Here is a 27,955-nt window from a genome sequence, read left to right as displayed (position 1 = left end):
CAATCTCCTGTTGCTTCTATGAAGGCCGTAATAGACGACATCACCAAACAGCTCCATAGTCACATACACAGCAAAGGAGAGATGTTGTTTACACCTAGTGATGTCAGTGGTATTGAGTGACATCACAGCACAGTGCTAAGGCTCCTGGGCCTGGACACAGCAGCGGCTGCAATATCTCAACGGAGAATACGTTTATATCTATGTGTGTGTGTGCGCATATATATATATATATATATATATATATATATATATATATATATATATTTCTCCGCCGAAATCACTTTTAAACCCATTTCCACCTTTTTTTCCCTTCTCTTCCTCTTACTTTTTTTTCACGTTTTTTTACGTTTTTCTCCTTTTCGCCTCTTTTCTGGGCGTATTATTCTTCTTTTTCTTCTTTTTTTTCGTCTAATGCATACCCCATCAGTGCAGCAATGCTTATTCAATACCGCCAGCAGATGGAGACACTGGGGGATAATTTTCTAAGGATTTATACTGATTTTTCCTGTCTGAATTTGTCGCACAGAAAGTTGCAGGCCAAATATGTGTGACATTTCTGCGACTTTAGCTTCTAGAGCATTTTTACAACATTATACATAGGTGCTGAATACATAAAAAGCGACTGTTCAGCGACAGACAAGTCGCATCGGCTGAAAGTAGGCCAGAATGTCAGTCCATGTTGGAGCAGGTTTAGATACAGTCTAAAGCATAGATCTCAAAGTCTGTGCACAGAATTTAGCAAGGGCCTCGCACCTTCTGATGCATCAGGTAGGTGCACAATAGCATAGCCTAACCCTCTGTACTTTGGTCTATATTGATGCGGGACATAGACAGCCAGCTGATGACCAATCCATTAGTGCAATGGATGGCTGGAAGCATTTGTCTTTGCCTTTGCAATACCACAGAAGCAATGCATGGTCAATGTACAGCAATGACACACCTGTGTGAACAGCCAGGAGACCCCCCCCCCATGTTATGTTACATAGTTACATAGTTAGTACGGTCGAAAAAAGACATATGTCCATCACGTTCAACCAGGGAATTAAGGGGTAGGGGTGTGGCGCGATATTGGGGAAGGGATGAGATTTTATATTTCTTCATAAGCATTAATCTTATTTTGTCAATTAGGAACATTCAGCACCCACCCGCTATCAAGGCAGCTGCCTATCATGTCATGCCCTACCTGCACAGGTGTGCTGGCTACTCAAATGATCCAATTAAGGAGGCCATTTAGTCAGCAGCAGCAGAAGTCCTGTGCCTGGACGCTCCAACAGGGGCCAGACACAAGCAGAAGCAGAAGCAGCAGAAGCAGCAGCAGCACCACCTTTTGTTTTTTGGCTGCAGCAGCAGCAAGGCCCACAGGGCTGGCTAGCTGGCTAGCCAGCAAGCAGGTAGCAATGAAAGTAGGAATCTTTCTTTTTAACCCTGTAAGGGGGTGGTGCACTGTACCCGAAGATACTGCCATATCGGGTCAATGCATAGGGCGACGGAAGCAAGCTTCGAAATCGGCCCCCGTTCTCAAAAATCCATTTAATATATGGTCCCCAGATAGGGGACGTATCAGATATTAAACTGATAAGAACAGATACTACACTTGATCTTAGCCAAAAGGCCGAGAAGCGATAACCGTGAAAGGGGCGGGCCCAACAAGGTCCCCTTCATGGGCACTATCACTGCTTGCTGTCAGGGAGGCTGCCAGACAATTTTCCATGCACACTCTGGGCTGGGGGGCAGTCAACCACCAGTACACACAGCAGAACCTAAACCCATACCATTATTGCTAAGCAGCAAGACAGGGGCCCATTGCACTCCCACGGGGCCTTTTTAAATGCAATCCATAACCCGGATTTGCCAGGAACCCTTCTTACTCCTCCTACTTGCATGTGACACTGGGCTTAGGATCTGCATAGGAAACACACACACAAGCACACACCTACCTTTGTTGCCTGCAGATGCCTCCTTGGCTGTCCCCAAACGGTATCAAACCAACACCCACGGGAAGCTGTAAGCATAGAGGACATGCCTGCACCCCATTGGACTTACCTGTGTGGGTTAAATCCGGGTTATTTGACAACCTATGGCGGTGATGGTTCTGCTCAGGCAGAGCAGTGCTGATGCTCCTCATAAAGCTGTCGCTGCTGTGAAGGTTCTAGGTGACATCACAAATCCCTTTGGTTACATACACAACAAAGCTGGGTTGTTGTTGTTTACACTCTGCAAGGCCTGTGGAAGTGAGTGACATCATAGCACTGTAGTTCTGAGGGTTCAAGATGGATGCAACAATCTCCTGTTGCTTCTATGAAGGCCGTAATAGACGACATCACCAAACAGCTCCATAGTCACATACACAGCAAAGGAGAGATGTTGTTTACACCTAGTGATGTCAGTGGTATTGAGTGACATCACAGCACAGTGCTAAGGCTCCTGGGCCTGGACACAGCAGCGGCTGCAATATCTCAACGGAGAATACGTTTATATCTATGTGTGTGTGTGCGCATATATATATATATATATATATATATATATATATATATATATATATATTTCTCCGCCGAAATCACTTTTAAACCCATTTCCACCTTTTTTTCCCTTCTCTTCCTCTTACTTTTTTTTCACGTTTTTTTACGTTTTTCTCCTTTTCGCCTCTTTTCTGGGCGTATTATTCTTCTTTTTCTTCTTTTTTTTCGTCTAATGCATACCCCATCAGTGCAGCAATGCTTATTCAATACCGCCAGCAGATGGAGACACTGGGGGATAATTTTCTAAGGATTTATACTGATTTTTCCTGTCTGAATTTGTCGCACAGAAAGTTGCAGGCCAAATATGTGTGACATTTCTGCGACTTTAGCTTCTAGAGCATTTTTACAACATTATACATAGGTGCTGAATACATAAAAAGCGACTGTTCAGCGACAGACAAGTCGCATCGGCTGAAAGTAGGCCAGAATGTCAGTCCATGTTGGAGCAGGTTTAGATACAGTCTAAAGCACAGATCTCAAAGTCTGTGCACAGAATTTAGCAAGGGCCTCGCACCTTCTGATGCATCAGGTAGGTGCACAATAGCATAGCCTAACCCTCTGTACTTTGGTCTATATTGATGCGGGACATAGACAGCCAGCTGATGACCAATCCATTAGTGCAATGGATGGCTGGAAGCATTTGTCTTTGCCTTTGCAATACCACAGAAGCAATGCATGGTCAATGTACAGCAATGACACACCTGTGTGAACAGCCAGGAGACCCCCCCCCATGTTATGTTACATAGTTACATAGTTAGTACGGTCGAAAAAAGACATATGTCCATCACGTTCAACCAGGGAATTAAGGGGTAGGGGTGTGGCGCGATATTGGGGAAGGGATGAGATTTTATATTTCTTCATAAGCATTAATCTTATTTTGTCAATTAGGAACATTCAGCACCCACCCGCTATCAAGGCAGCTGCCTATCATGTCATGCCCTACCTGCACAGGTGTGCTGGCTACTCAAATGATCCAATTAAGGAGGCCATTTAGTCAGCAGCAGCAGAAGTCCTGTGCCTGGACGCTCCAACAGGGGCCAGACACAAGCAGAAGCAGAAGCAGCAGAAGAAGCAGCAGCAGCACCACCTTTTGTTTTTTGGCTGCAGCAGCAGCAAGGCCCACAGGGCTGGCTAGCTGGCTAGCCAGCAAGCAGGTAGCAATGAAAGTAGGAATCTTTCTTTTTAACCCTGTAAGGGGGTGGTGCACTGTACCCGAAGATACTGCCATATCGGGTCAATGCATAGGGCGACGGAAGCAAGCTTCGAAATCGGCCCCCGTTCTCAAAAATCCATTTAATATATGGTCCCCAGATAGGGGACGTATCAGATATTAAACTGATAAGAACAGATTTTTTTTTTTTTATTTGCCCTCAGAACTCACTCAGAGTTCCAAGATCTTATTAGAAACTCAATTATTGTGTTCATCCTTGGGTAACATAATTTAATTTCTTTTCTTAAACACCAAATGAAATAAAAAGAAACATTTTAAAATCAATACATAAAGAAAAACCCATAAAATAACTAAACCATACCTTACTTTCTAATTAACAAATCTCCATTAGAAAGTCATTCCCTTCCTCCAAGCATACACCGTTAGGAAATCAATCAAACCTAGACTGATATTCCCTCTAGTCACATCACTCTTGGCTTGAGATGCCAACCAGGCTGGAATTTTATACGCTTCAATGAAACGATTCATATCCGCCTTAAAAGAAAAATAAACTTTGTCCCGCACCTCCTCCTCCCGTGACTTAAATCTTGCTTTTAGCTCAATCATTTCTTTATCAAATGTCCGTCTTTCTGTTTCTGACAGATTCTCCAATAAACTTCCAAGCACACCACCATATTGTGACGGCACAAACTCTTCCACCTCTTTCTTTTTCTTCTGTTCCGCTGCTCTTCTTATTGGAACCTGTTCTAGCTCAGGCTCTTTTGCTTCAACTACTTCCTCTCGGCTTCTTTTAACCGCCTCTTTTTTCCCAACCTTTTTCTTGGGACAAGAGCCAAGAAGATGGCCCTCATTCCCACACAGATGGCACTTCTTCTTCTTCTCACAATTCTCCGCCTCATGACCTTCCTCTTGGCACTTGAAGCACCACAGGAAGGTACATACGTCCTTACTATGGCCATACTGCTTACACTTACGGCAAAACTCTTGCATGCCGGAGAAAAACAAGTCACCGTTTACCGTTCCAATTTTAAACCGCCCTGGCGGGACTATTAGCTTACCATCCACCGTTTCTTTAAATTTTACTTCAAACTTCCATTTGGTAGTCCATAATCCAAACTGGTTCAAAATCTTACCTTTGGGCAATACATTATCACAAAATCTTAACAGGAAAGTAACAATGTCTTCTTCTGGTGTATATGGGCTGTACATTCTTACAGTCACCAGTCTTTCTCTGCGAGGGAAGTGTGGAATTATCCCCACTCCCTCCAGGACCGAACTTCCTTTCCTTTGCTGAAAACGGCTCCAGAATACATCATAGTCCTCTTCTGACATAAGCACAACATCATAGTATCCACTCTTTGGAAATTCCAGCATGGAAAGAATTTGTTCCTTCCTGATCTCCAAGAGCTTGAACAAAACATCCTCGACCACGAATACCAGGCCTCTCTCCTTTTTCCGCACATCCTGCAAGGAAATCCGCACTCCATTTCGTAATCTTGCGAAGGATGGTACACCCTCAGAAGCAGATCCACGATCTTCAGCCATCTCCAACGTATCCAGGCACCTCCCCCACGCAAGCAGGTAGGTGGGTGTGGATCGCCTCCCGTTGTCTGGGGACTAGGCCGGCTCCCTAATAGCAGCAGGAGGGTGAAGTCCCTCCGTTAAGAAGGACGATCCCCCCAGGCAAAGGAGCCGGGTACCCCAGACACCCTCTGGCCAGACCAAGCGAGCAGAACTACACTTGATCTTAGCCAAAAGGCCGAGAAGCGATAACCGTGAAAGGGGCGGGCCCAACAAGGTCCCCTTCATGGGCACTATCACTGCTTGCTGTCAGGGAGGCTGCCAGACAATTTTCCATGCACACTCTGGGCTGGGGGGCAGTCAACCACCAGTACACACAGCAGAACCTAAACCCATACCATTATTGCTAAGCAGCAAGACAGGGGCCCATTGCACTCCCACGGGGCCTTTTTAAATGCAATCCATAACCCGGATTTGCCAGGAACCCTTCTTACTCCTCCTACTTGCATGTGACACTGGGCTTAGGATCTGCATAGGAAACACACACACAAGCACACACCTACCTTTGTTGCCTGCAGATGCCTCCTTGGCTGTCCCCAAACGGTATCAAACCAACACCCACGGGAAGCTGTAAGCATAGAGGACATGCCTGCACCCCATTGGACTTACCTGTGTGGGTTAAATCCGGGTTATTTGACAACCTATGGCGGTGATGGTTCTGCTCAGGCAGAGCAGTGCTGATGCTCCTCATAAAGCTGTCGCTGCTGTGAAGGTTCTAGGTGACATCACAAATCCCTTTGGTTACATACACAACAAAGCTGGGTTGTTGTTGTTTACACTCTGCAAGGCCTGTGGAAGTGAGTGACATCATAGCACTGTAGTTCTGAGGGTTCAAGATGGATGCAACAATCTCCTGTTGCTTCTATGAAGGCCGTAATAGACGACATCACCAAACAGCTCCATAGTCACATACACAGCAAAGGAGAGATGTTGTTTACACCTAGTGATGTCAGTGGTATTGAGTGACATCACAGCACAGTGCTAAGGCTCCTGGGCCTGGACACAGCAGCGGCTGCAATATCTCAACGGAGAATACGTTTATATCTATGTGTGTGTGTGCGCATATATATATATATATATATATATATATATATATATATATATATATTTCTCCGCCGAAATCACTTTTAAACCCATTTCCACCTTTTTTTCCCTTCTCTTCCTCTTACTTTTTTTTCACGTTTTTTTACGTTTTTCTCCTTTTCGCCTCTTTTCTGGGCGTATTATTCTTCTTTTTCTTCTTTTTTTTCGTCTAATGCATACCCCATCAGTGCAGCAATGCTTATTCAATACCGCCAGCAGATGGAGACACTGGGGGATAATTTTCTAAGGATTTATACTGATTTTTCCTGTCTGAATTTGTCGCACAGAAAGTTGCAGGCCAAATATGTGTGACATTTCTGCGACTTTAGCTTCTAGAGCATTTTTACAACATTATACATAGGTGCTGAATACATAAAAAGCGACTGTTCAGCGACAGACAAGTCGCATCGGCTGAAAGTAGGCCAGAATGTCAGTCCATGTTGGAGCAGGTTTAGATACAGTCTAAAGCATAGATCTCAAAGTCTGTGCACAGAATTTAGCAAGGGCCTCGCACCTTCTGATGCATCAGGTAGGTGCACAATAGCATAGCCTAACCCTCTGTACTTTGGTCTATATTGATGCGGGACATAGACAGCCAGCTGATGACCAATCCATTAGTGCAATGGATGGCTGGAAGCATTTGTCTTTGCCTTTGCAATACCACAGAAGCAATGCATGGTCAATGTACAGCAATGACACACCTGTGTGAACAGCCAGGAGACCCCCCCCCCATGTTATGTTACATAGTTACATAGTTAGTACGGTCGAAAAAAGACATATGTCCATCACGTTCAACCAGGGAATTAAGGGGTAGGGGTGTGGCGCGATATTGGGGAAGGGATGAGATTTTATATTTCTTCATAAGCATTAATCTTATTTTGTCAATTAGGAACATTCAGCACCCACCCGCTATCAAGGCAGCTGCCTATCATGTCATGCCCTACCTGCACAGGTGTGCTGGCTACTCAAATGATCCAATTAAGGAGGCCATTTAGTCAGCAGCAGCAGAAGTCCTGTGCCTGGACGCTCCAACAGGGGCCAGACACAAGCAGAAGCAGAAGCAGCAGAAGCAGCAGCAGCACCACCTTTTGTTTTTTGGCTGCAGCAGCAGCAAGGCCCACAGGGCTGGCTAGCTGGCTAGCCAGCAAGCAGGTAGCAATGAAAGTAGGAATCTTTCTTTTTAACCCTGTAAGGGGGTGGTGCACTGTACCCGAAGATACTGCCATATCGGGTCAATGCATAGGGCGACGGAAGCAAGCTTCGAAATCGGCCCCCGTTCTCAAAAATCCATTTAATATATGGTCCCCAGATAGGGGACGTATCAGATATTAAACTGATAAGAACAGATACTACACTTGATCTTAGCCAAAAGGCCGAGAAGCGATAACCGTGAAAGGGGCGGGCCCAACAAGGTCCCCTTCATGGGCACTATCACTGCTTGCTGTCAGGGAGGCTGCCAGACAATTTTCCATGCACACTCTGGGCTGGGGGGCAGTCAACCACCAGTACACACAGCAGAACCTAAACCCATACCATTATTGCTAAGCAGCAAGACAGGGGCCCATTGCACTCCCACGGGGCCTTTTTAAATGCAATCCATAACCCGGATTTGCCAGGAACCCTTCTTACTCCTCCTACTTGCATGTGACACTGGGCTTAGGATCTGCATAGGAAACACACACACAAGCACACACCTACCTTTGTTGCCTGCAGATGCCTCCTTGGCTGTCCCCAAACGGTATCAAACCAACACCCACGGGAAGCTGTAAGCATAGAGGACATGCCTGCACCCCATTGGACTTACCTGTGTGGGTTAAATCCGGGTTATTTGACAACCTATGGCGGTGATGGTTCTGCTCAGGCAGAGCAGTGCTGATGCTCCTCATAAAGCTGTCGCTGCTGTGAAGGTTCTAGGTGACATCACAAATCCCTTTGGTTACATACACAACAAAGCTGGGTTGTTGTTGTTTACACTCTGCAAGGCCTGTGGAAGTGAGTGACATCATAGCACTGTAGTTCTGAGGGTTCAAGATGGATGCAACAATCTCCTGTTGCTTCTATGAAGGCCGTAATAGACGACATCACCAAACAGCTCCATAGTCACATACACAGCAAAGGAGAGATGTTGTTTACACCTAGTGATGTCAGTGGTATTGAGTGACATCACAGCACAGTGCTAAGGCTCCTGGGCCTGGACACAGCAGCGGCTGCAATATCTCAACGGAGAATACGTTTATATCTATGTGTGTGTGTGCGCATATATATATATATATATATATATATATATATATATATATATATTTCTCCGCCGAAATCACTTTTAAACCCATTTCCACCTTTTTTTCCCTTCTCTTCCTCTTACTTTTTTTTCACGTTTTTTTACGTTTTTCTCCTTTTCGCCTCTTTTCTGGGCGTATTATTCTTCTTTTTCTTCTTTTTTTTCGTCTAATGCATACCCCATCAGTGCAGCAATGCTTATTCAATACCGCCAGCAGATGGAGACACTGGGGGATAATTTTCTAAGGATTTATACTGATTTTTCCTGTCTGAATTTGTCGCACAGAAAGTTGCAGGCCAAATATGTGTGACATTTCTGCGACTTTAGCTTCTAGAGCATTTTTACAACATTATACATAGGTGCTGAATACATAAAAAGCGACTGTTCAGCGACAGACAAGTCGCATCGGCTGAAAGTAGGCCAGAATGTCAGTCCATGTTGGAGCAGGTTTAGATACAGTCTAAAGCACAGATCTCAAAGTCTGTGCACAGAATTTAGCAAGGGCCTCGCACCTTCTGATGCATCAGGTAGGTGCACAATAGCATAGCCTAACCCTCTGTACTTTGGTCTATATTGATGCGGGACATAGACAGCCAGCTGATGACCAATCCATTAGTGCAATGGATGGCTGGAAGCATTTGTCTTTGCCTTTGCAATACCACAGAAGCAATGCATGGTCAATGTACAGCAATGACACACCTGTGTGAACAGCCAGGAGACCCCCCCCCATGTTATGTTACATAGTTACATAGTTAGTACGGTCGAAAAAAGACATATGTCCATCACGTTCAACCAGGGAATTAAGGGGTAGGGGTGTGGCGCGATATTGGGGAAGGGATGAGATTTTATATTTCTTCATAAGCATTAATCTTATTTTGTCAATTAGGAACATTCAGCACCCACCCGCTATCAAGGCAGCTGCCTATCATGTCATGCCCTACCTGCACAGGTGTGCTGGCTACTCAAATGATCCAATTAAGGAGGCCATTTAGTCAGCAGCAGCAGAAGTCCTGTGCCTGGACGCTCCAACAGGGGCCAGACACAAGCAGAAGCAGAAGCAGCAGAAGAAGCAGCAGCAGCACCACCTTTTGTTTTTTGGCTGCAGCAGCAGCAAGGCCCACAGGGCTGGCTAGCTGGCTAGCCAGCAAGCAGGTAGCAATGAAAGTAGGAATCTTTCTTTTTAACCCTGTAAGGGGGTGGTGCACTGTACCCGAAGATACTGCCATATCGGGTCAATGCATAGGGCGACGGAAGCAAGCTTCGAAATCGGCCCCCGTTCTCAAAAATCCATTTAATATATGGTCCCCAGATAGGGGACGTATCAGATATTAAACTGATAAGAACAGATACTACACTTGATCTTAGCCAAAAGGCCGAGAAGCGATAACCGTGAAAGGGGCGGGCCCAACAAGGTCCCCTTCATGGGCACTATCACTGCTTGCTGTCAGGGAGGCTGCCAGACAATTTTCCATGCACACTCTGGGCTGGGGGGCAGTCAACCACCAGTACACACAGCAGAACCTAAACCCATACCATTATTGCTAAGCAGCAAGACAGGGGCCCATTGCACTCCCACGGGGCCTTTTTAAATGCAATCCATAACCCGGATTTGCCAGGAACCCTTCTTACTCCTCCTACTTGCATGTGACACTGGGCTTAGGATCTGCATAGGAAACACACACACAAGCACACACCTACCTTTGTTGCCTGCAGATGCCTCCTTGGCTGTCCCCAAACGGTATCAAACCAACACCCACGGGAAGCTGTAAGCATAGAGGACATGCCTGCACCCCATTGGACTTACCTGTGTGGGTTAAATCCGGGTTATTTGACAACCTATGGCGGTGATGGTTCTGCTCAGGCAGAGCAGTGCTGATGCTCCTCATAAAGCTGTCGCTGCTGTGAAGGTTCTAGGTGACATCACAAATCCCTTTGGTTACATACACAACAAAGCTGGGTTGTTGTTGTTTACACTCTGCAAGGCCTGTGGAAGTGAGTGACATCATAGCACTGTAGTTCTGAGGGTTCAAGATGGATGCAACAATCTCCTGTTGCTTCTATGAAGGCCGTAATAGACGACATCACCAAACAGCTCCATAGTCACATACACAGCAAAGGAGAGATGTTGTTTACACCTAGTGATGTCAGTGGTATTGAGTGACATCACAGCACAGTGCTAAGGCTCCTGGGCCTGGACACAGCAGCGGCTGCAATATCTCAACGGAGAATACGTTTATATCTATGTGTGTGTGTGCGCATATATATATATATATATATATATATATATATATATATATATATATATATTTCTCCGCCGAAATCACTTTTAAACCCATTTCCACCTTTTTTTCCCTTCTCTTCCTCTTACTTTTTTTTCACGTTTTTTTACGTTTTTCTCCTTTTCGCCTCTTTTCTGGGCGTATTATTCTTCTTTTTCTTCTTTTTTTTCGTCTAATGCATACCCCATCAGTGCAGCAATGCTTATTCAATACCGCCAGCAGATGGAGACACTGGGGGATAATTTTCTAAGGATTTATACTGATTTTTCCTGTCTGAATTTGTCGCACAGAAAGTTGCAGGCCAAATATGTGTGACATTTCTGCGACTTTAGCTTCTAGAGCATTTTTACAACATTATACATAGGTGCTGAATACATAAAAAGCGACTGTTCAGCGACAGACAAGTCGCATCGGCTGAAAGTAGGCCAGAATGTCAGTCCATGTTGGAGCAGGTTTAGATACAGTCTAAAGCATAGATCTCAAAGTCTGTGCACAGAATTTAGCAAGGGCCTCGCACCTTCTGATGCATCAGGTAGGTGCACAATAGCATAGCCTAACCCTCTGTACTTTGGTCTATATTGATGCGGGACATAGACAGCCAGCTGATGACCAATCCATTAGTGCAATGGATGGCTGGAAGCATTTGTCTTTGCCTTTGCAATACCACAGAAGCAATGCATGGTCAATGTACAGCAATGACACACCTGTGTGAACAGCCAGGAGACCCCCCCCCCATGTTATGTTACATAGTTACATAGTTAGTACGGTCGAAAAAAGACATATGTCCATCACGTTCAACCAGGGAATTAAGGGGTAGGGGTGTGGCGCGATATTGGGGAAGGGATGAGATTTTATATTTCTTCATAAGCATTAATCTTATTTTGTCAATTAGGAACATTCAGCACCCACCCGCTATCAAGGCAGCTGCCTATCATGTCATGCCCTACCTGCACAGGTGTGCTGGCTACTCAAATGATCCAATTAAGGAGGCCATTTAGTCAGCAGCAGCAGAAGTCCTGTGCCTGGACGCTCCAACAGGGGCCAGACACAAGCAGAAGCAGAAGCAGCAGAAGCAGCAGCAGCACCACCTTTTGTTTTTTGGCTGCAGCAGCAGCAAGGCCCACAGGGCTGGCTAGCTGGCTAGCCAGCAAGCAGGTAGCAATGAAAGTAGGAATCTTTCTTTTTAACCCTGTAAGGGGGTGGTGCACTGTACCCGAAGATACTGCCATATCGGGTCAATGCATAGGGCGACGGAAGCAAGCTTCGAAATCGGCCCCCGTTCTCAAAAATCCATTTAATATATGGTCCCCAGATAGGGGACGTATCAGATATTAAACTGATAAGAACAGATAAAGGTTTCAACAAAATTTTATTGAATAAATAAGAAACCATACAAAATTTAAAATGCAAAATAATAAAAGGTTCACAAAAGTTTTAAAATACAAATAATAAAACCAGTAATAAAAGGAGAAAAAATTAAAATGGCAGGATAAAACATTATACAAATGTCATAAAAACTGATTATACTGTTATTTCGTTCCATAGAGGCAGACACCACATGGATGCTGCCTCGCTGGCCCCTAACTGTTTCTTGTCTCTTAGGTAATATATGTACATCTCACTCAGGGCCAGCTTTATACAGTTTTTAACATCAATAAAATCATGTTTAAAAAGTAAGATGTTCCTAACTTTCCAGATGGCATTTTTAAAACAATTAATAATCATCCAGCAGATCATCTGCTGTTTAAAATTGGGGCAGTTAAAAAGACCGTAAAAGACACATTCGTGATTAAAATCTTTTAGGCCGCAGGCCCACTTCAAAAGTGGGCCTACCTTCCTCCAAAGCTCCCGTGCAAAAGGGCAGTTCCAAAATATGTGCAGCACCGTTTCGTCCACTCCGCAGCCATCTCTCGGGCACTTGGCTCTCGCCACCAGTCCTCGCCTGTGCTGGAACTCACGAGTAGGGAGGCACTGGTGGACGATTGCCCAGGCAAGATCCCTGTGTACATTCGCCAGAAACTTCCCGTACACGTTCCGCCATACCTTTTTGGATCTTGCCTGTGTGAAATTGGACACTGCCAGGGTAACCTCACTCCGCCTGAGGACCTTTGATACCTTTCTCTGGTCCCCCAGTATGTCAGGCTCCAAATCTTGGAGACCTAGGAGCCTGACTGTCTTTTCCAACACCACATAATGTTTTGGGGGACACAGAAGCACCGGAGCGTTCAGAGGGATGCGCAACCATCTTTTAAAAACCATGCCCGCAGCGTACCTTAAAAAGCAGCTAAAAATGCCATTGGATTTAATAATCTTAAAACAGAAACAGAAATACTTTATGTAAAAGAAAGTAAAAAGGTTAGGAACATCTTTCCCGCCATTATCTCTACTTTTGTACATAAAATCACGCTTTAATTTCTCCATTTTTGAACCCCATAAAAAAGTAAAAACAATTCTAGTTACTTTTTTAATGTATAAAATAGATGGAGGAAATACCATGGCAATGTATAGCATAATAGGGAGTAAAACCATCTTTATTATTAAAATCTTCCCCTCCATGGTAAGGTTTCTAAGATTCCACATTAAAATCTTCTTCTCCATCTTAGCTATAGCTGAATCCCAGTTATGGCTCCCATCATTGACCTGGTTAAAAACAATACCTAAAACTTTAATTTGATCCTGTTGCATTGTGACTCCTGGGGTGATGGATGAATCCCAGGAGCCAATATAAAAACAGTCACATTTATCTGTGTTTAGCTTAAAACCAGAGACCTCGCAGAAATAGCTGGTGTTCCTCAATGCCCCCCTCATGGATGGAGAGTCCAGGCACAGTATGGTGACATCATCCATGTACCCCAACACCTTTAGATGGGTCCCTCCTCCACCAGGTATCGGTACGCCTCTTACTACCCGGTCTTTTCTGAGGAGGGCCATCAGTGGTTCGATTGCGCAAATAAAAAGGAGTGGGGACAGGGGGCAGCCCTGTTTGACACCTGATAAAAGAGGAACACCGCTGGTTAAAAAGCCATTAACAGAGACTTGACTAAAACAGGATCGGTATAAAAGCATGATTCGGCTTAAAATCGTTTCAGGCACTGCCATCTTTTTAAGAACTAAAAACAGGTATTCATGGGAGACCCTATCAAAGGCTTTTTCAAAGTCTAAGGATAAAATTGCTACAGTTTGATTTCTATCCTTAAAATACCATAAAACATCTCTTAAAATATTTAGGGATTCAGCTATAGACCTTCCAGGTACCCCACAAACCTGATTTGGGTGAACTAATTTATGAATAAAAGGTTTAAAACGGACAGCTAATAACTTGGCTAAAACTTTATAATCGACATTTAAAAGTGTGATGGGGCGCCAATTTTTTAGCATATCCTTTTCACCTTTTTTAAAAAGTAATGATACAATCCCCCTCCTCCAGGAAGGGGGAAGTTCATTAACAATAAAAGTTTCTTTATACAATAAAACCATATCATCCTTTAAAATATCCCAAAAAGCTAAATAAAACTCGATGGGTAAACCATCTTCCCCAGGGGCCTTCCCACTAGAAAAACTTTTAAAAACAAATAAAAGTTCATCTAAGTTAAGATCACGGGATAAAACCTCCTGGTCTAAAACATCTAGCTTAAAATCAAGGGAATTAAGAACATGTTCTAAAAAGGATGGATTAAGATCTTTCTTATTAAAAAGAAGCTGGTAGAAGTTAAAAACTGCATCTAACATGCCTTTTGGAGTGGATTCACCCTCAAGGTTCTGGATGATATCCCTCCTATTCATCACTTTTTTAAAAAAGAAACGGGAACATTTCTCGCCCTCCTCCAGGTGCTGCACATGTGAGTTAAAAATGATTTGTTTCCCTTTCTTTTCTATGGCATGTTTTATTTCAGTTTTAAGGTTTAAAATATCATTTTCTACATCCATACCAGCTTCTTTCAATTTAAAAAGTACATTTAAACGCATGTTAAGAACATAAAACCACTGTTTTTCCATTTTTGCCTTCTTCTTACCTGCTTTGATAAAAAAAAAATCTGATTTTAGATTTGGTGCCCTCCCACCAGTGCAGCATAGGCTCGTGGGGTTTTCTTTGTGATTGCCAGCACTGGTAGGTCCGCACAAACTCCTCTTTTATCTCAGGGTCCTCTAGGAGTGTGGTGTTTAATCTCCAGAGGCCCCTTTTTGCTTTTTGCTCCCCCTCTAGCTCCAGGCCCACCAAGAGGAGCTTATGATCAGAGAAGATATTCTGCTCGAGCGTGCATTTCAGGGGTTTAAAAGCTCTAGAGGAAAAAATAAAATCGATTCTGGAGCTCACTCTTCCATTGGACCATGTGGCGCCCGGGTCCTCCGGCAAGAGATCCTTCCAGCAATCTTTCAAATTAAAATCATCAATAACATTTTTAAGCAGGTAAGAAGTGCGGTCTTTACGATTAATATCCCCACCCTGCCGGTGTTCCCCATCACGTATGCAGTTAAAATCACCTCCCACCAGCAGGGGGGAAGACCCAACACAAAACAGTGGTAAAATTTCAAATAGTTCTGCCCGCTCCTGTTTATCAGGAGGGGCATACACATTTAAAACACGAATTAAAAGTCCATTAAAATATAGATGAATTAAAAGAGCTCTGCCAGGCACAATCTCAGTTACTGTATGAATAGAAAAGGACTGGCCTCGGCAGAGCAGCCCAACACCCACAGAACGACAGTCATTTGCACCGGACCATATGGATGGGCCCAGCTTCCAGTCTTCTTTTAAGTCTTTATAGTCCATTTTACTAGGGATTCCACATTCTTGTAGCAGGCAAAGGTCAAAGTCACATGTCTCTAGATAAGAAAATAAAGCAGCCCTGCGATCAGGGCTCTTTAAGGACCTCACATTGAGTGAGGCAATTTTTACAGGGATAGGCATAGTTTATGGAGAGTCCGTGCTTGGAGAATCAAAGTCAATAATAAGCTGCGTACCGTCATCCCCCGCCTGCGGGGTCATCAGCTCCTTGATGTTCTGAGGGTCGGAGCTTGAGATCGATGATGCCCCGACCCTGAGCTCGCTCTCGTCCGAACTACGGCACGCCGCTTTCCTTTGAATGTCTTCCTCTTCTTCTTCTCTTTGTCTTTTAAACTGCTGTCCATATCCTCTGTGTTGCTCTCACTCGATGTAATCTCTGGCCCCCGGCTGATGGATCTGCGTCTTCTTTCATCATTTGACGACTGGAACTGCTGCACAGGGGCCTGTGAGGCCTCTTTTCCGGAACCTTTGCCGCTACCTTGGGAAGTTTTCATCGCTTGTTCCCCAGCAAGCGTTGCTGAGGACTGTTGCTCCAACTTCCCCATCGATCGACGATGGCCAGTTTTACCCACCGGGTCCACTGCTGGCGGGGCAGCAAACCCTGGTTTGGCGCCACTTGTCTTCTTGGCCCTGTCCTGTATAGGCGGAGTAACAGGACCGGGCTCAGACCTGGCCACCTGGCTCCCCTTCCGGCGGGCTTTCACCGGGGCCTCTTCGTCCGGAGCAGGGCGACCCTGGGCCAAGCCAGTACCTGGCTTATGCTGTAATTTTGGGTCCACCTTTGCCCCCACCGAGGCCCGTCGGCTGCCACCCGCCACAGGTGAGCCCCCTTCAGAAGTTTCGGCGGGCTCTTGAGCCAGGTAGGAAGTCGATCGACGTCTTTCAATTTCCCGGGCAGTAAACTCGATCACCCGCCCGGGCTTCGTGGAATCCCCATGGCCTCCCCCTAGCACTACCACCGGTGGGCCCCCCGATGGAGCACCAGAGGTCTTGGGCCTGGACCCATCAGTACCTGCCATCTGGGGTTTGGGCATCTTAAAAAAGGACGTCTTTTGTCCTGTCCCCTCTTTGGGTGGGCCCAGCCTTGACCCACCCATCGTAGTTTTTGCTTTATGGGGACAGGAATTAAAATCGTGATTTTCCTCTCCGCAGAGGTTGCACCTTATCGTATGGCTACATCTTGAGGCTATGTGACCTTCTTGGCCACACCTATTGCAGCGAATCACACGCTCCGCGCCGCAGGTCTCCTGGGTGTGGCCAAACCTCAAGCAATTTCGGCAATACATAGGCATTTGAGGATAGAACAGGAAGCCCCGAACTCTCCCGATGGCAAAATTTGGGGGCGGATGGCAAAGACCCCCAATACCACCGGGATCCTTACGGAGCTTGACCCAGAACTTCCTCTTGCCGTTCCAGAACCGCACGGAGTTCAAGATTTTGTTTGCGAATCGCACCTCTTCGCAGTATCGCCGAAGAAAAGTGGCTATATCCTCCGTGGTCACATGAGGGCTGTGCATAGCCACCACCAACGGTATATGTTCCTCACCATAGAGGAACTGGAACGAAAGACCGTCGAGTCGATCGTCCCTCTGGTCCGCACCAGACAAGGTTGCATAGATGTTATCGCAACACGCCGTGGCCGTGAAGGTGACGGTATACAGGCCACGGCTTTCCTGGTCATTTAGACACAGGATGTCCTCCCTATTGAGGCGGAAGTAGTCAAGAAGAATCACCTCCGCAATGAAGCGGAGGTTCTTCAACTGACGATGGCTCTCCGACACCTCTATGCGGATGGTATTTCGCATCGACATTTCCCCAGAGGGGAAAGCCCAGGAGAACGGCATCTTCCACACCCAGGGACTAAGCCCCTTCCCCAATAGCAGCAGGGGCTCAGAATCCCGCTATAAAAGCGGAACCCTTACCCAAGGCAGAGGTCGGGGGTACCCTAGGTGCTTCCGAAGCTACAGGTAACGCTCAACGTACCGAAAATGCCTTCTGAGACACAAGGTCCCAGAGACAGGGGGATCGCAACCCGTTGTCTGTGGACTAAGCCCGCTCCCCAATAGCAGCAAGGGGGTGAAGTCCCTCCGTAAGGAGAGACAATCCCCCAAGGCCGAGAAGCGGGGTACCACAGACACCTTCCGACCAGACCAAATGCAGATACTACACTTGATCTTAGCCAAAAGGCCGAGAAGCGATAACCGTGAAAGGGGCGGGCCCAACAAGGTCCCCTTCATGGGCACTATCACTGCTTGCTGTCAGGGAGGCTGCCAGACAATTTTCCATGCACACTCTGGGCTGGGGGGCAGTCAACCACCAGTACACACAGCAGAACCTAAACCCATACCATTATTGCTAAGCAGCAAGACAGGGGCCCATTGCACTCCCACGGGGCCTTTTTAAATGCAATCCATAACCCGGATTTGCCAGGAACCCTTCTTACTCCTCCTACTTGCATGTGACACTGGGCTTAGGATCTGCATAGGAAACACACACACAAGCACACACCTACCTTTGTTGCCTGCAGATGCCTCCTTGGCTGTCCCCAAACGGTATCAAACCAACACCCACGGGAAGCTGTAAGCATAGAGGACATGCCTGCACCCCATTGGACTTACCTGTGTGGGTTAAATCCGGGTTATTTGACAACCTATGGCGGTGATGGTTCTGCTCAGGCAGAGCAGTGCTGATGCTCCTCATAAAGCTGTCGCTGCTGTGAAGGTTCTAGGTGACATCACAAATCCCTATGGTTACATACACAACAAAGCTGGGTTGTTGTTGTTTACACTCTGCAAGGCCTGTGGAAGTGAGTGACATCATAGCACTGTAGTTCTGAGGGTTCTAGATGGATGCAACAATCTCCTGTTGCTTCTATGAAGGCCATAATAGACGACATCACCAAACAGCTCCATAGTCACATACACAGCAAAGGAGAGATGTTGTTTACACCTAGTGATGTCAGTGGTATTGAGTGACATCACAGCACAGTGCTAAGGCTCCTGGGCCTGGACACAGCAGCGGCTGCAATATCTCAACGGAGAATACGTTTATATATATGTGTGTGTGTGCGCGTATATATATATATATATATATATATATATATATATATATATATCTCCGCCGAAATCACTTTTAAACCCATTTCCACCTTTTTTTCCCTTCTCTTCCTCTTACTTTTTTTTCACGTTTTTTTACGTTTTTCTCCTTTTCGCCTCTTTTCTGGGCGTATTATTCTTCTTTTTCTTCTTTTTTTTCGTCTAATGCATACCCCATCAGTGCAGCAATGCTTATTCAATACCGCCAGCAGATGGAGACACTGGGGGATAATTTTCTAAGGATTTATACTGATTTTTCCTGTCTGAATTTGTCGCACAGAAAGTTGCAGGCCAAATATGTGTGACATTTCTGCGACTTTAGCTTCTAGAGCATTTTTACAACATTATACATAGGTGCTGAATACATAAAAAGCGACTGTTCAGCGACAGACAAGTCGCATCGGCTGAAAGTAGGCCAGAATGTCAGTCCATGTTGGAGCAGGTTTAGATACAGTCTAAAGTATAGATCTCAAAGTCTGTGCACAGAATTTAGCAAGGGCCTCGCACCTTCTGATGCATCAGGTAGGTGCACAATAGCATAGCCTAACCCTCTGTACTTTGGTCTATATTGATGCGGGACATAGACAGCCAGCTGATGACCAATCCATTAGTGCAATGGATGGCTGGAAGCATTTGTCTTTGCCTTTGCAATACCACAGAAGCAATGCATGGTCAATGTACAGCAATGACACACCTGTGTGAACAGCCAGGAGACCCCCCCCCCCCCCATGTTATGTTACATAGTTACATAGTTAGTACGGTCGAAAAAAGACATATGTCCATCAAGTTCAACCAGGGAATTAAGGGGTAGGGGTGTGGCGCGATATTGGGGAAGGGATGAGATTTTATATTTCTTCATAAGCATTAATCTTATTTTGTCAATTAGGAACATTCAGCACCCACCCGCTATCAAGGCAGCTGCCTATCATGTCATGCCCTACCTGCACAGGTGTGCTGGCTACTCAAATGATCCAATTAAGGAGGCCATTTAGTCAGCAGCAGCAGAAGTCCTGTGCCTGGACGCTCCAACAGCGGCCAGACACAAGCAGAAGCAGCAGAAGCAGCAGCAGCAGCACCACCTTTTGTTTTTTGGCTGCAGCAGCAAGGCCCACAGGGCTGGCTAGCTGGCTAGCCAGCAAGCAGGTAGCAATGAAAGTAGGAATCTTTCTTTTTAACCCTGTAAGGGGGTGGTGCACTGTACCCGAAGATACTGCCATATCGGGTCAATGCATAGGGCGACGGAAGCAAGCTTCGAAATCGGCCCCCGTTCTCAAAAATCCATTTAATATATGGTCCCCAGATAGGGGACGTATCAGATATTAAACTGATAAGAACAGATACTACACTTGATCTTAGCCAAAAGGCCGAGAAGCGATAACCGTGAAAGGGGCGGGCCCAACAAGGTCCCCTTCATGGGCACTATCACTGCTTGCTGTCAGGGAGGCTGCCAGACAATTTTCCATGCACACTCTGGGCTGGGGGGCAGTCAACCACCAGTACACACAGCAGAACCTAAACCCATACCATTATTGCTAAGCAGCAAGACAGGGGCCCATTGCACTCCCACGGGGCCTTTTTAAATGCAATCCATAACCCGGATTTGCCAGGAACCCTTCTTACTCCTCCTACTTGCATGTGACACTGGGCTTAGGATCTGCATAGGAAACACACACACAAGCACACACCTACCTTTGTTGCCTGCAGATGCCTCCTTGGCTGTCCCCAAACGGTATCAAACCAACACCCACGGGAAGCTGTAAGCATAGAGGACATGCCTGCACCCCATTGGACTTACCTGTGTGGGTTAAATCCGGGTTATTTGACAACCTATGGCGGTGATGGTTCTGCTCAGGCAGAGCAGTGCTGATGCTCCTCATAAAGCTGTCGCTGCTGTGAAGGTTCTAGGTGACATCACAAATCCCTATGGTTACATACACAACAAAGCTGGGTTGTTGTTGTTTACACTCTGCAAGGCCTGTGGAAGTGAGTGACATCATAGCACTGTAGTTCTGAGGGTTCTAGATGGATGCAACAATCTCCTGTTGCTTCTATGAAGGCCATAATAGACGACATCACCAAACAGCTCCATAGTCACATACACAGCAAAGGAGAGATGTTGTTTACACCTAGTGATGTCAGTGGTATTGAGTGACATCACAGCACAGTGCTAAGGCTCCTGGGCCTGGACACAGCAGCGGCTGCAATATCTCAACGGAGAATACGTTTATATATATGTGTGTGTGTGCGCGTATATATATATATATATATATATATATATATATATATATTTCTCCGCCGAAATCACTTTTAAACCCATTTCCACCTTTTTTTCCCTTCTCTTCCTCTTACTTTTTTTTCACGTTTTTTTACGTTTTTCTCCTTTTCGCCTCTTTTCTGGGCGTATTATTCTTCTTTTTCTTCTTTTTTTTCGTCTAATGCATACCCCATCAGTGCAGCAATGCTTATTCAATACCGCCAGCAGATGGAGACACTGGGGGATAATTTTCTAAGGATTTATACTGATTTTTCCTGTCTGAATTTGTCGCACAGAAAGTTGCAGGCCAAATATGTGTGACATTTCTGCGACTTTAGCTTCTAGAGCATTTTTACAACATTATACATAGGTGCTGAATACATAAAAAGCGACTGTTCAGCGACAGACAAGTCGCATCGGCTGAAAGTAGGCCACAATGTCAGTCCATGTTGGAGCAGGTTTAGATACAGTCTAAAGTATAGATCTCAAAGTCTGTGCACAGAATTTAGCAAGGGCCTCGCACCTTCTGATGCATCAGGTAGGTGCACTATAGCATAGCCTAACCCTCTGTACTTTGGTCTATATTGATGCGGGACATAGACAGCCAGCTGATGACCAATCCATTAGTGCAATGGATGGCTGGAAGCATTTGTCTTTGCCTTTGCAATACCACAGAAGCAATGCATGGTCAATGTACAGCAATGACACACCTGTGTGAACAGCCAGGAGACCCCCCCCCCCCCCATGTTATGTTACATAGTTACATAGTTAGTACGGTCGAAAAAAGACATATGTCCATCAAGTTCAACCAGGGAATTAAGGGGTAGGGGTGTGGCGCGATATTGGGGAAGGGATGAGATTTTATATTTCTTCATAAGCATTAATCTTATTTTGTCAATTAGGAACATTCAGCACCCACCCGCTATCAAGGCAGCTGCCTATCATGTCATGCCCTACCTGCACAGGTGTGCTGGCTACTCAAATGATCCAATTAAGGAGGCCATTTAGTCAGCAGCAGCAGAAGTCCTGTGCCTGGACGCTCCAACAGCGGCCAGACACAAGCAGAAGCAGCAGAAGCAGCAGCAGCAGCACCACCTTTTGTTTTTTGGCTGCAGCAGCAAGGCCCACAGGGCTGGCTAGCTGGCTAGCCAGCAAGCAGGTAGCAATGAAAGTAGGAATCTTTCTTTTTAACCCTGTAAGGGGGTGGTGCACTGTACCCGAAGATACTGCCATATCGGGTCAATGCATAGGGCGACGGAAGCAAGCTTCGAAATCGGCCCCCGTTCTCAAAAATCCATTTAATATATGGTCCCCAGATAGGGGACGTATCAGATATTAAACTGATAAGAACAGATACTACACTTGATCTTAGCCAAAAGGCCGAGAAGCGATAACCGTGAAAGGGGCGGGCCCAACAAGGTCCCCTTCATGGGCACTATCACTGCTTGCTGTCAGGGAGGCTGCCAGACAATTTTCCATGCACACTCTGGGCTGGGGGGCAGTCAACCACCAGTACACACAGCAGAACCTAAACCCATACCATTATTGCTAAGCAGCAAGACAGGGGCCCATTGCACTCCCACGGGGCCTTTTTAAATGCAATCCATAACCCGGATTTGCCAGGAACCCTTCTTACTCCTCCTACTTGCATGTGACACTGGGCTTAGGATCTGCATAGGAAACACACACACAAGCACACACCTACCTTTGTTGCCTGCAGATGCCTCCTTGGCTGTCCCCAAACGGTATCAAACCAACACCCACGGGAAGCTGTAAGCATAGAGGACATGCCTGCACCCCATTGGACTTACCTGTGTGGGTTAAATCCGGGTTATTTGACAACCTATGGCGGTGATGGTTCTGCTCAGGCAGAGCAGTGCTGATGCTCCTCATAAAGCTGTCGCTGCTGTGAAGGTTCTAGGTGACATCACAAATCCCTATGGTTACATACACAACAAAGCTGGGTTGTTGTTGTTTACACTCTGCAAGGCCTGTGGAAGTGAGTGACATCATAGCACTGTAGTTCTGAGGGTTCTAGATGGATGCAACAATCTCCTGTTGCTTCTATGAAGGCCATAATAGACGACATCACCAAACAGCTCCATAGTCACATACACAGCAAAGGAGAGATGTTGTTTACACCTAGTGATGTCAGTGGTATTGAGTGACATCACAGCACAGTGCTAAGGCTCCTGGGCCTGGACACAGCAGCGGCTGCAATATCTCAACGGAGAATACGTTTATATATATGTGTGTGTGTGCGCGTATATATATATATATATATATATATATATATATATATATATATATATTCTCCGCCGAAATCACTTTTAAACCCATTTCCACCTTTTTTTCCCTTCTCTTCCTCTTACTTTTTTTTCACGTTTTTTTACGTTTTTCTCCTTTTCGCCTCTTTTCTGGGCGTATTATTCTTCTTTTTCTTCTTTTTTTTCGTCTAATGCATACCCCATCAGTGCAGCAATGCTTATTCAATACCGCCAGCAGATGGAGACACTGGGGGATAATTTTCTAAGGATTTATACTGATTTTTCCTGTCTGAATTTGTCGCACAGAAAGTTGCAGGCCAAATATGTGTGACATTTCTGCGACTTTAGCTTCTAGAGCATTTTTACAACATTATACATAGGTGCTGAATACATAAAAAGCGACTGTTCAGCGACAGACAAGTCGCATCGGCTGAAAGTAGGCCAGAATGTCAGTCCATGTTGGAGCAGGTTTAGATACAGTCTAAAGTATAGATCTCAAAGTCTGTGCACAGAATTTAGCAAGGGCCTCGCACCTTCTGATGCATCAGGTAGGTGCACAATAGCATAGCCTAACCCTCTGTACTTTGGTCTATATTGATGCGGGACATAGACAGCCAGCTGATGACCAATCCATTAGTGCAATGGATGGCTGGAAGCATTTGTCTTTGCCTTTGCAATACCACAGAAGCAATGCATGGTCAATGTACAGCAATGACACACCTGTGTGAACAGCCAGGAGACCCCCCCCCCCCCCCCCCCATGTTATGTTACATAGTTACATAGTTAGTACGGTCGAAAAAAGACATATGTCCATCAAGTTCAACCAGGGAATTAAGGGGTAGGGGTGTGGCGCGATATTGGGGAAGGGATGAGATTTTATATTTCTTCATAAGCATTAATCTTATTTTGTCAATTAGGAACATTCAGCACCCACCCGCTATCAAGGCAGCTGCCTATCATGTCATGCCCTACCTGCACAGGTGTGCTGGCTACTCAAATGATCCAATTAAGGAGGCCATTTAGTCAGCAGCAGCAGAAGTCCTGTGCCTGGACGCTCCAACAGCGGCCAGACACAAGCAGAAGCAGCAGAAGCAGCAGCAGCAGCACCACCTTTTGTTTTTTGGCTGCAGCAGCAAGGCCCACAGGGCTGGCTAGCTGGCTAGCCAGCAAGCAGGTAGCAATGAAAGTAGGAATCTTTCTTTTTAACCCTGTAAGGGGGTGGTGCACTGTACCCGAAGATACTGCCATATCGGGTCAATGCATAGGGCGACGGAAGCAAGCTTCGAAATCGGCCCCCGTTCTCAAAAATCCATTTAATATATGGTCCCCAGATAGGGGACGTATCAGATATTAAACTGATAAGAACAGATACTACACTTGATCTTAGCCAAAAGGCCGAGAAGCGATAACCGTGAAAGGGGCGGGCCCAACAAGGTCCCCTTCATGGGCACTATCACTGCTTGCTGTCAGGGAGGCTGCCAGACAATTTTCCATGCACACTCTGGGCTGGGGGGCAGTCAACCACCAGTACACACAGCAGAACCTAAACCCATACCATTATTGCTAAGCAGCAAGACAGGGGCCCATTGCACTCCCACGGGGCCTTTTTAAATGCAATCCATAACCCGGATTTGCCAGGAACCCTTCTTACTCCTCCTACTTGCATGTGACACTGGGCTTAGGATCTGCATAGGAAACACACACACAAGCACACACCTACCTTTGTTGCCTGCAGATGCCTCCTTGGCTGTCCCCAAACGGTATCAAACCAACACCCACGGGAAGCTGTAAGCATAGAGGACATGCCTGCACCCCATTGGACTTACCTGTGTGGGTTAAATCCGGGTTATTTGACAACCTATGGCGGTGATGGTTCTGCTCAGGCAGAGCAGTGCTGATGCTCCTCATAAAGCTGTCGCTGCTGTGAAGGTTCTAGGTGACATCACAAATCCCTATGGTTACATACACAACAAAGCTGGGTTGTTGTTGTTTACACTCTGCAAGGCCTGTGGAAGTGAGTGACATCATAGCACTGTAGTTCTGAGGGTTCTAGATGGATGCAACAATCTCCTGTTGCTTCTATGAAGGCCATAATAGACGACATCACCAAACAGCTCCATAGTCACATACACAGCAAAGGAGAGATGTTGTTTACACCTAGTGATGTCAGTGGTATTGAGTGACATCACAGCACAGTGCTAAGGCTCCTGGGCCTGGACACAGCAGCGGCTGCAATATCTCAACGGAGAATACGTTTATATATATGTGTGTGTGTGCGCGTATATATATATATATATATATATATATATATATATATATATATATTTCTCCGCCGAAATCACTTTTAAACCCATTTCCACCTTTTTTTCCCTTCTCTTCCTCTTACTTTTTTTTCACGTTTTTTTACGTTTTTCTCCTTTTCGCCTCTTTTCTGGGCGTATTATTCTTCTTTTTCTTCTTTTTTTTCGTCTAATGCATACCCCATCAGTGCAGCAATGCTTATTCAATACCGCCAGCAGATGGAGACACTGGGGGATAATTTTCTAAGGATTTATACTGATTTTTCCTGTCTGAATTTGTCGCACAGAAAGTTGCAGGCCAAATATGTGTGACATTTCTGCGACTTTAGCTTCTAGAGCATTTTTACAACATTATACATAGGTGCTGAATACATAAAAAGCGACTGTTCAGCGACAGACAAGTCGCATCGGCTGAAAGTAGGCCAGAATGTCAGTCCATGTTGGAGCAGGTTTAGATACAGTCTAAAGTATAGATCTCAAAGTCTGTGCACAGAATTTAGCAAGGGCCTCGCACCTTCTGATGCATCAGGTAGGTGCACAATAGCATAGCCTAACCCTCTGTACTTTGGTCTATATTGATGCGGGACATAGACAGCCAGCTGATGACCAATCCATTAGTGCAATGGATGGCTGGAAGCATTTGTCTTTGCCTTTGCAATACCACAGAAGCAATGCATGGTCAATGTACAGCAATGACACACCTGTGTGAACAGCCAGGAGACCCCCCCCCCCCCCATGTTATGTTACATAGTTACATAGTTAGTACGGTCGAAAAAAGACATATGTCCATCAAGTTCAACCAGGGAATTAAGGGGTAGGGGTGTGGCGCGATATTGGGGAAGGGATGAGATTTTATATTTCTTCATAAGCATTAATCTTATTTTGTCAATTAGGAACATTCAGCACCCACCCGCTATCAAGGCAGCTGCCTATCATGTCATGCCCTACCTGCACAGGTGTGCTGGCTACTCAAATGATCCAATTAAGGAGGCCATTTAGTCAGCAGCAGCAGAAGTCCTGTGCCTGGACGCTCCAACAGCGGCCAGACACAAGCAGAAGCAGCAGAAGCAGCAGCAGCAGCACCACCTTTTGTTTTTTGGCTGCAGCAGCAAGGCCCACAGGGCTGGCTAGCTGGCTAGCCAGCAAGCAGGTAGCAATGAAAGTAGGAATCTTTCTTTTTAACCCTGTAAGGGGGTGGTGCACTGTACCCGAAGATACTGCCATATCGGGTCAATGCATAGGGCGACGGAAGCAAGCTTCGAAATCGGCCCCCGTTCTCAAAAATCCATTTAATATATGGTCCCCAGATAGGGGACGTATCAGATATTAAACTGATAAGAACAGATACTACACTTGATCTTAGCCAAAAGGCCGAGAAGCGATAACCGTGAAAGGGGCGGGCCCAACAAGGTCCCCTTCATGGGCACTATCACTGCTTGCTGTCAGGGAGGCTGCCAGACAATTTTCCATGCACACTCTGGGCTGGGGGGCAGTCAACCACCAGTACACACAGCAGAACCTAAACCCATACCATTATTGCTAAGCAGCAAGACAGGGGCCCATTGCACTCCCACGGGGCCTTTTTAAATGCAATCCATAACCCGGATTTGCCAGGAACCCTTCTTACTCCTCCTACTTGCATGTGACACTGGGCTTAGGATCTGCATAGGAAACACACACACAAGCACACACCTACCTTTGTTGCCTGCAGATGCCTCCTTGGCTGTCCCCAAACGGTATCAAACCAACACCCACGGGAAGCTGTAAGCATAGAGGACATGCCTGCACCCCATTGGACTTACCTGTGTGGGTTAAATCCGGGTTATTTGACAACCTATGGCGGTGATGGTTCTGCTCAGGCAGAGCAGTGCTGATGCTCCTCATAAAGCTGTCGCTGCTGTGAAGGTTCTAGGTGACATCACAAATCCCTATGGTTACATACACAACAAAGCTGGGTTGTTGTTGTTTACACTCTGCAAGGCCTGTGGAAGTGAGTGACATCATAGCACTGTAGTTCTGAGGGTTCTAGATGGATGCAACAATCTCCTGTTGCTTCTATGAAGGCCATAATAGACGACATCACCAAACAGCTCCATAGTCACATACACAGCAAAGGAGAGATGTTGTTTACACCTAGTGATGTCAGTGGGTGACATCACAGCACAGTGCTAAGGCTCCTGGGCCTGGACACAGCAGCGGCTGCAATATCTCAACGGAGAATACGTTTATATATATGTGTGTGTGTGCGCGTATATATATATATATATATATATATATATATATATATATATATATTTCTCCGCCGAAATCACTTTTAAACCCATTTCCACCTTTTTTTCCCT

The 27,955-nt window shown here is 45.8% G+C and overlaps 8 non-coding genes and 2 pseudogenes across 8 annotated transcripts; all 10 read right to left on the bottom strand.

The window, feature by feature from the left end:
• Nucleotides 1-1,433: 1,433 nt before the first annotated feature.
• LOC130314283 (U2 spliceosomal RNA) lies at nt 1,434-1,624 on the bottom strand. The gene has a single exon (XR_008862010.1). It is a non-coding gene; the product is annotated as a U2 spliceosomal RNA (small nuclear RNA).
• A 2,091-nt stretch (nt 1,625-3,715) lies between these two features.
• On the bottom strand, nt 3,716-3,917 carry LOC130314313 (U2 spliceosomal RNA; annotated as a pseudogene).
• Nucleotides 3,918-7,548: 3,631 nt separating this feature from the next.
• On the bottom strand, nt 7,549-7,739 carry LOC130314282 (U2 spliceosomal RNA). The gene has a single exon (XR_008862009.1). It is a non-coding gene; the product is annotated as a U2 spliceosomal RNA (small nuclear RNA).
• Nucleotides 7,740-9,826: 2,087 nt separating this feature from the next.
• LOC130314280 (U2 spliceosomal RNA) lies at nt 9,827-10,017 on the bottom strand. Its single transcript, XR_008862008.1, has one exon. It is a non-coding gene; the product is annotated as a U2 spliceosomal RNA (small nuclear RNA).
• A 2,091-nt stretch (nt 10,018-12,108) lies between these two features.
• Nucleotides 12,109-12,295, bottom strand: LOC130314307 (U2 spliceosomal RNA). The gene has a single exon (XR_008862031.1). It is a non-coding gene; the product is annotated as a U2 spliceosomal RNA (small nuclear RNA).
• Nucleotides 12,296-17,678: 5,383 nt separating this feature from the next.
• LOC130314326 (U2 spliceosomal RNA) lies at nt 17,679-17,896 on the bottom strand (annotated as a pseudogene).
• Nucleotides 17,897-19,977: 2,081 nt separating this feature from the next.
• Nucleotides 19,978-20,168, bottom strand: LOC130314279 (U2 spliceosomal RNA). The gene has a single exon (XR_008862007.1). It is a non-coding gene; the product is annotated as a U2 spliceosomal RNA (small nuclear RNA).
• Nucleotides 20,169-22,247: 2,079 nt separating this feature from the next.
• LOC130314278 (U2 spliceosomal RNA) lies at nt 22,248-22,438 on the bottom strand. Its single transcript, XR_008862006.1, has one exon. It is a non-coding gene; the product is annotated as a U2 spliceosomal RNA (small nuclear RNA).
• Nucleotides 22,439-24,529: 2,091 nt separating this feature from the next.
• Nucleotides 24,530-24,720, bottom strand: LOC130314277 (U2 spliceosomal RNA). Its single transcript, XR_008862005.1, has one exon. It is a non-coding gene; the product is annotated as a U2 spliceosomal RNA (small nuclear RNA).
• A 2,085-nt stretch (nt 24,721-26,805) lies between these two features.
• Nucleotides 26,806-26,996, bottom strand: LOC130314276 (U2 spliceosomal RNA). The gene has a single exon (XR_008862004.1). It is a non-coding gene; the product is annotated as a U2 spliceosomal RNA (small nuclear RNA).
• Nucleotides 26,997-27,955: the final 959 nt, after the last annotated feature.

This window comes from Hyla sarda, unplaced genomic scaffold, assembly GCF_029499605.1.
Source record: "Hyla sarda isolate aHylSar1 unplaced genomic scaffold, aHylSar1.hap1 scaffold_181, whole genome shotgun sequence".
In the NCBI taxonomy this organism is placed as follows: Eukaryota; Metazoa; Chordata; class Amphibia; order Anura; family Hylidae; genus Hyla; species Hyla sarda.
This window is presented reverse-complemented; position numbering and strand designations above follow the sequence as displayed.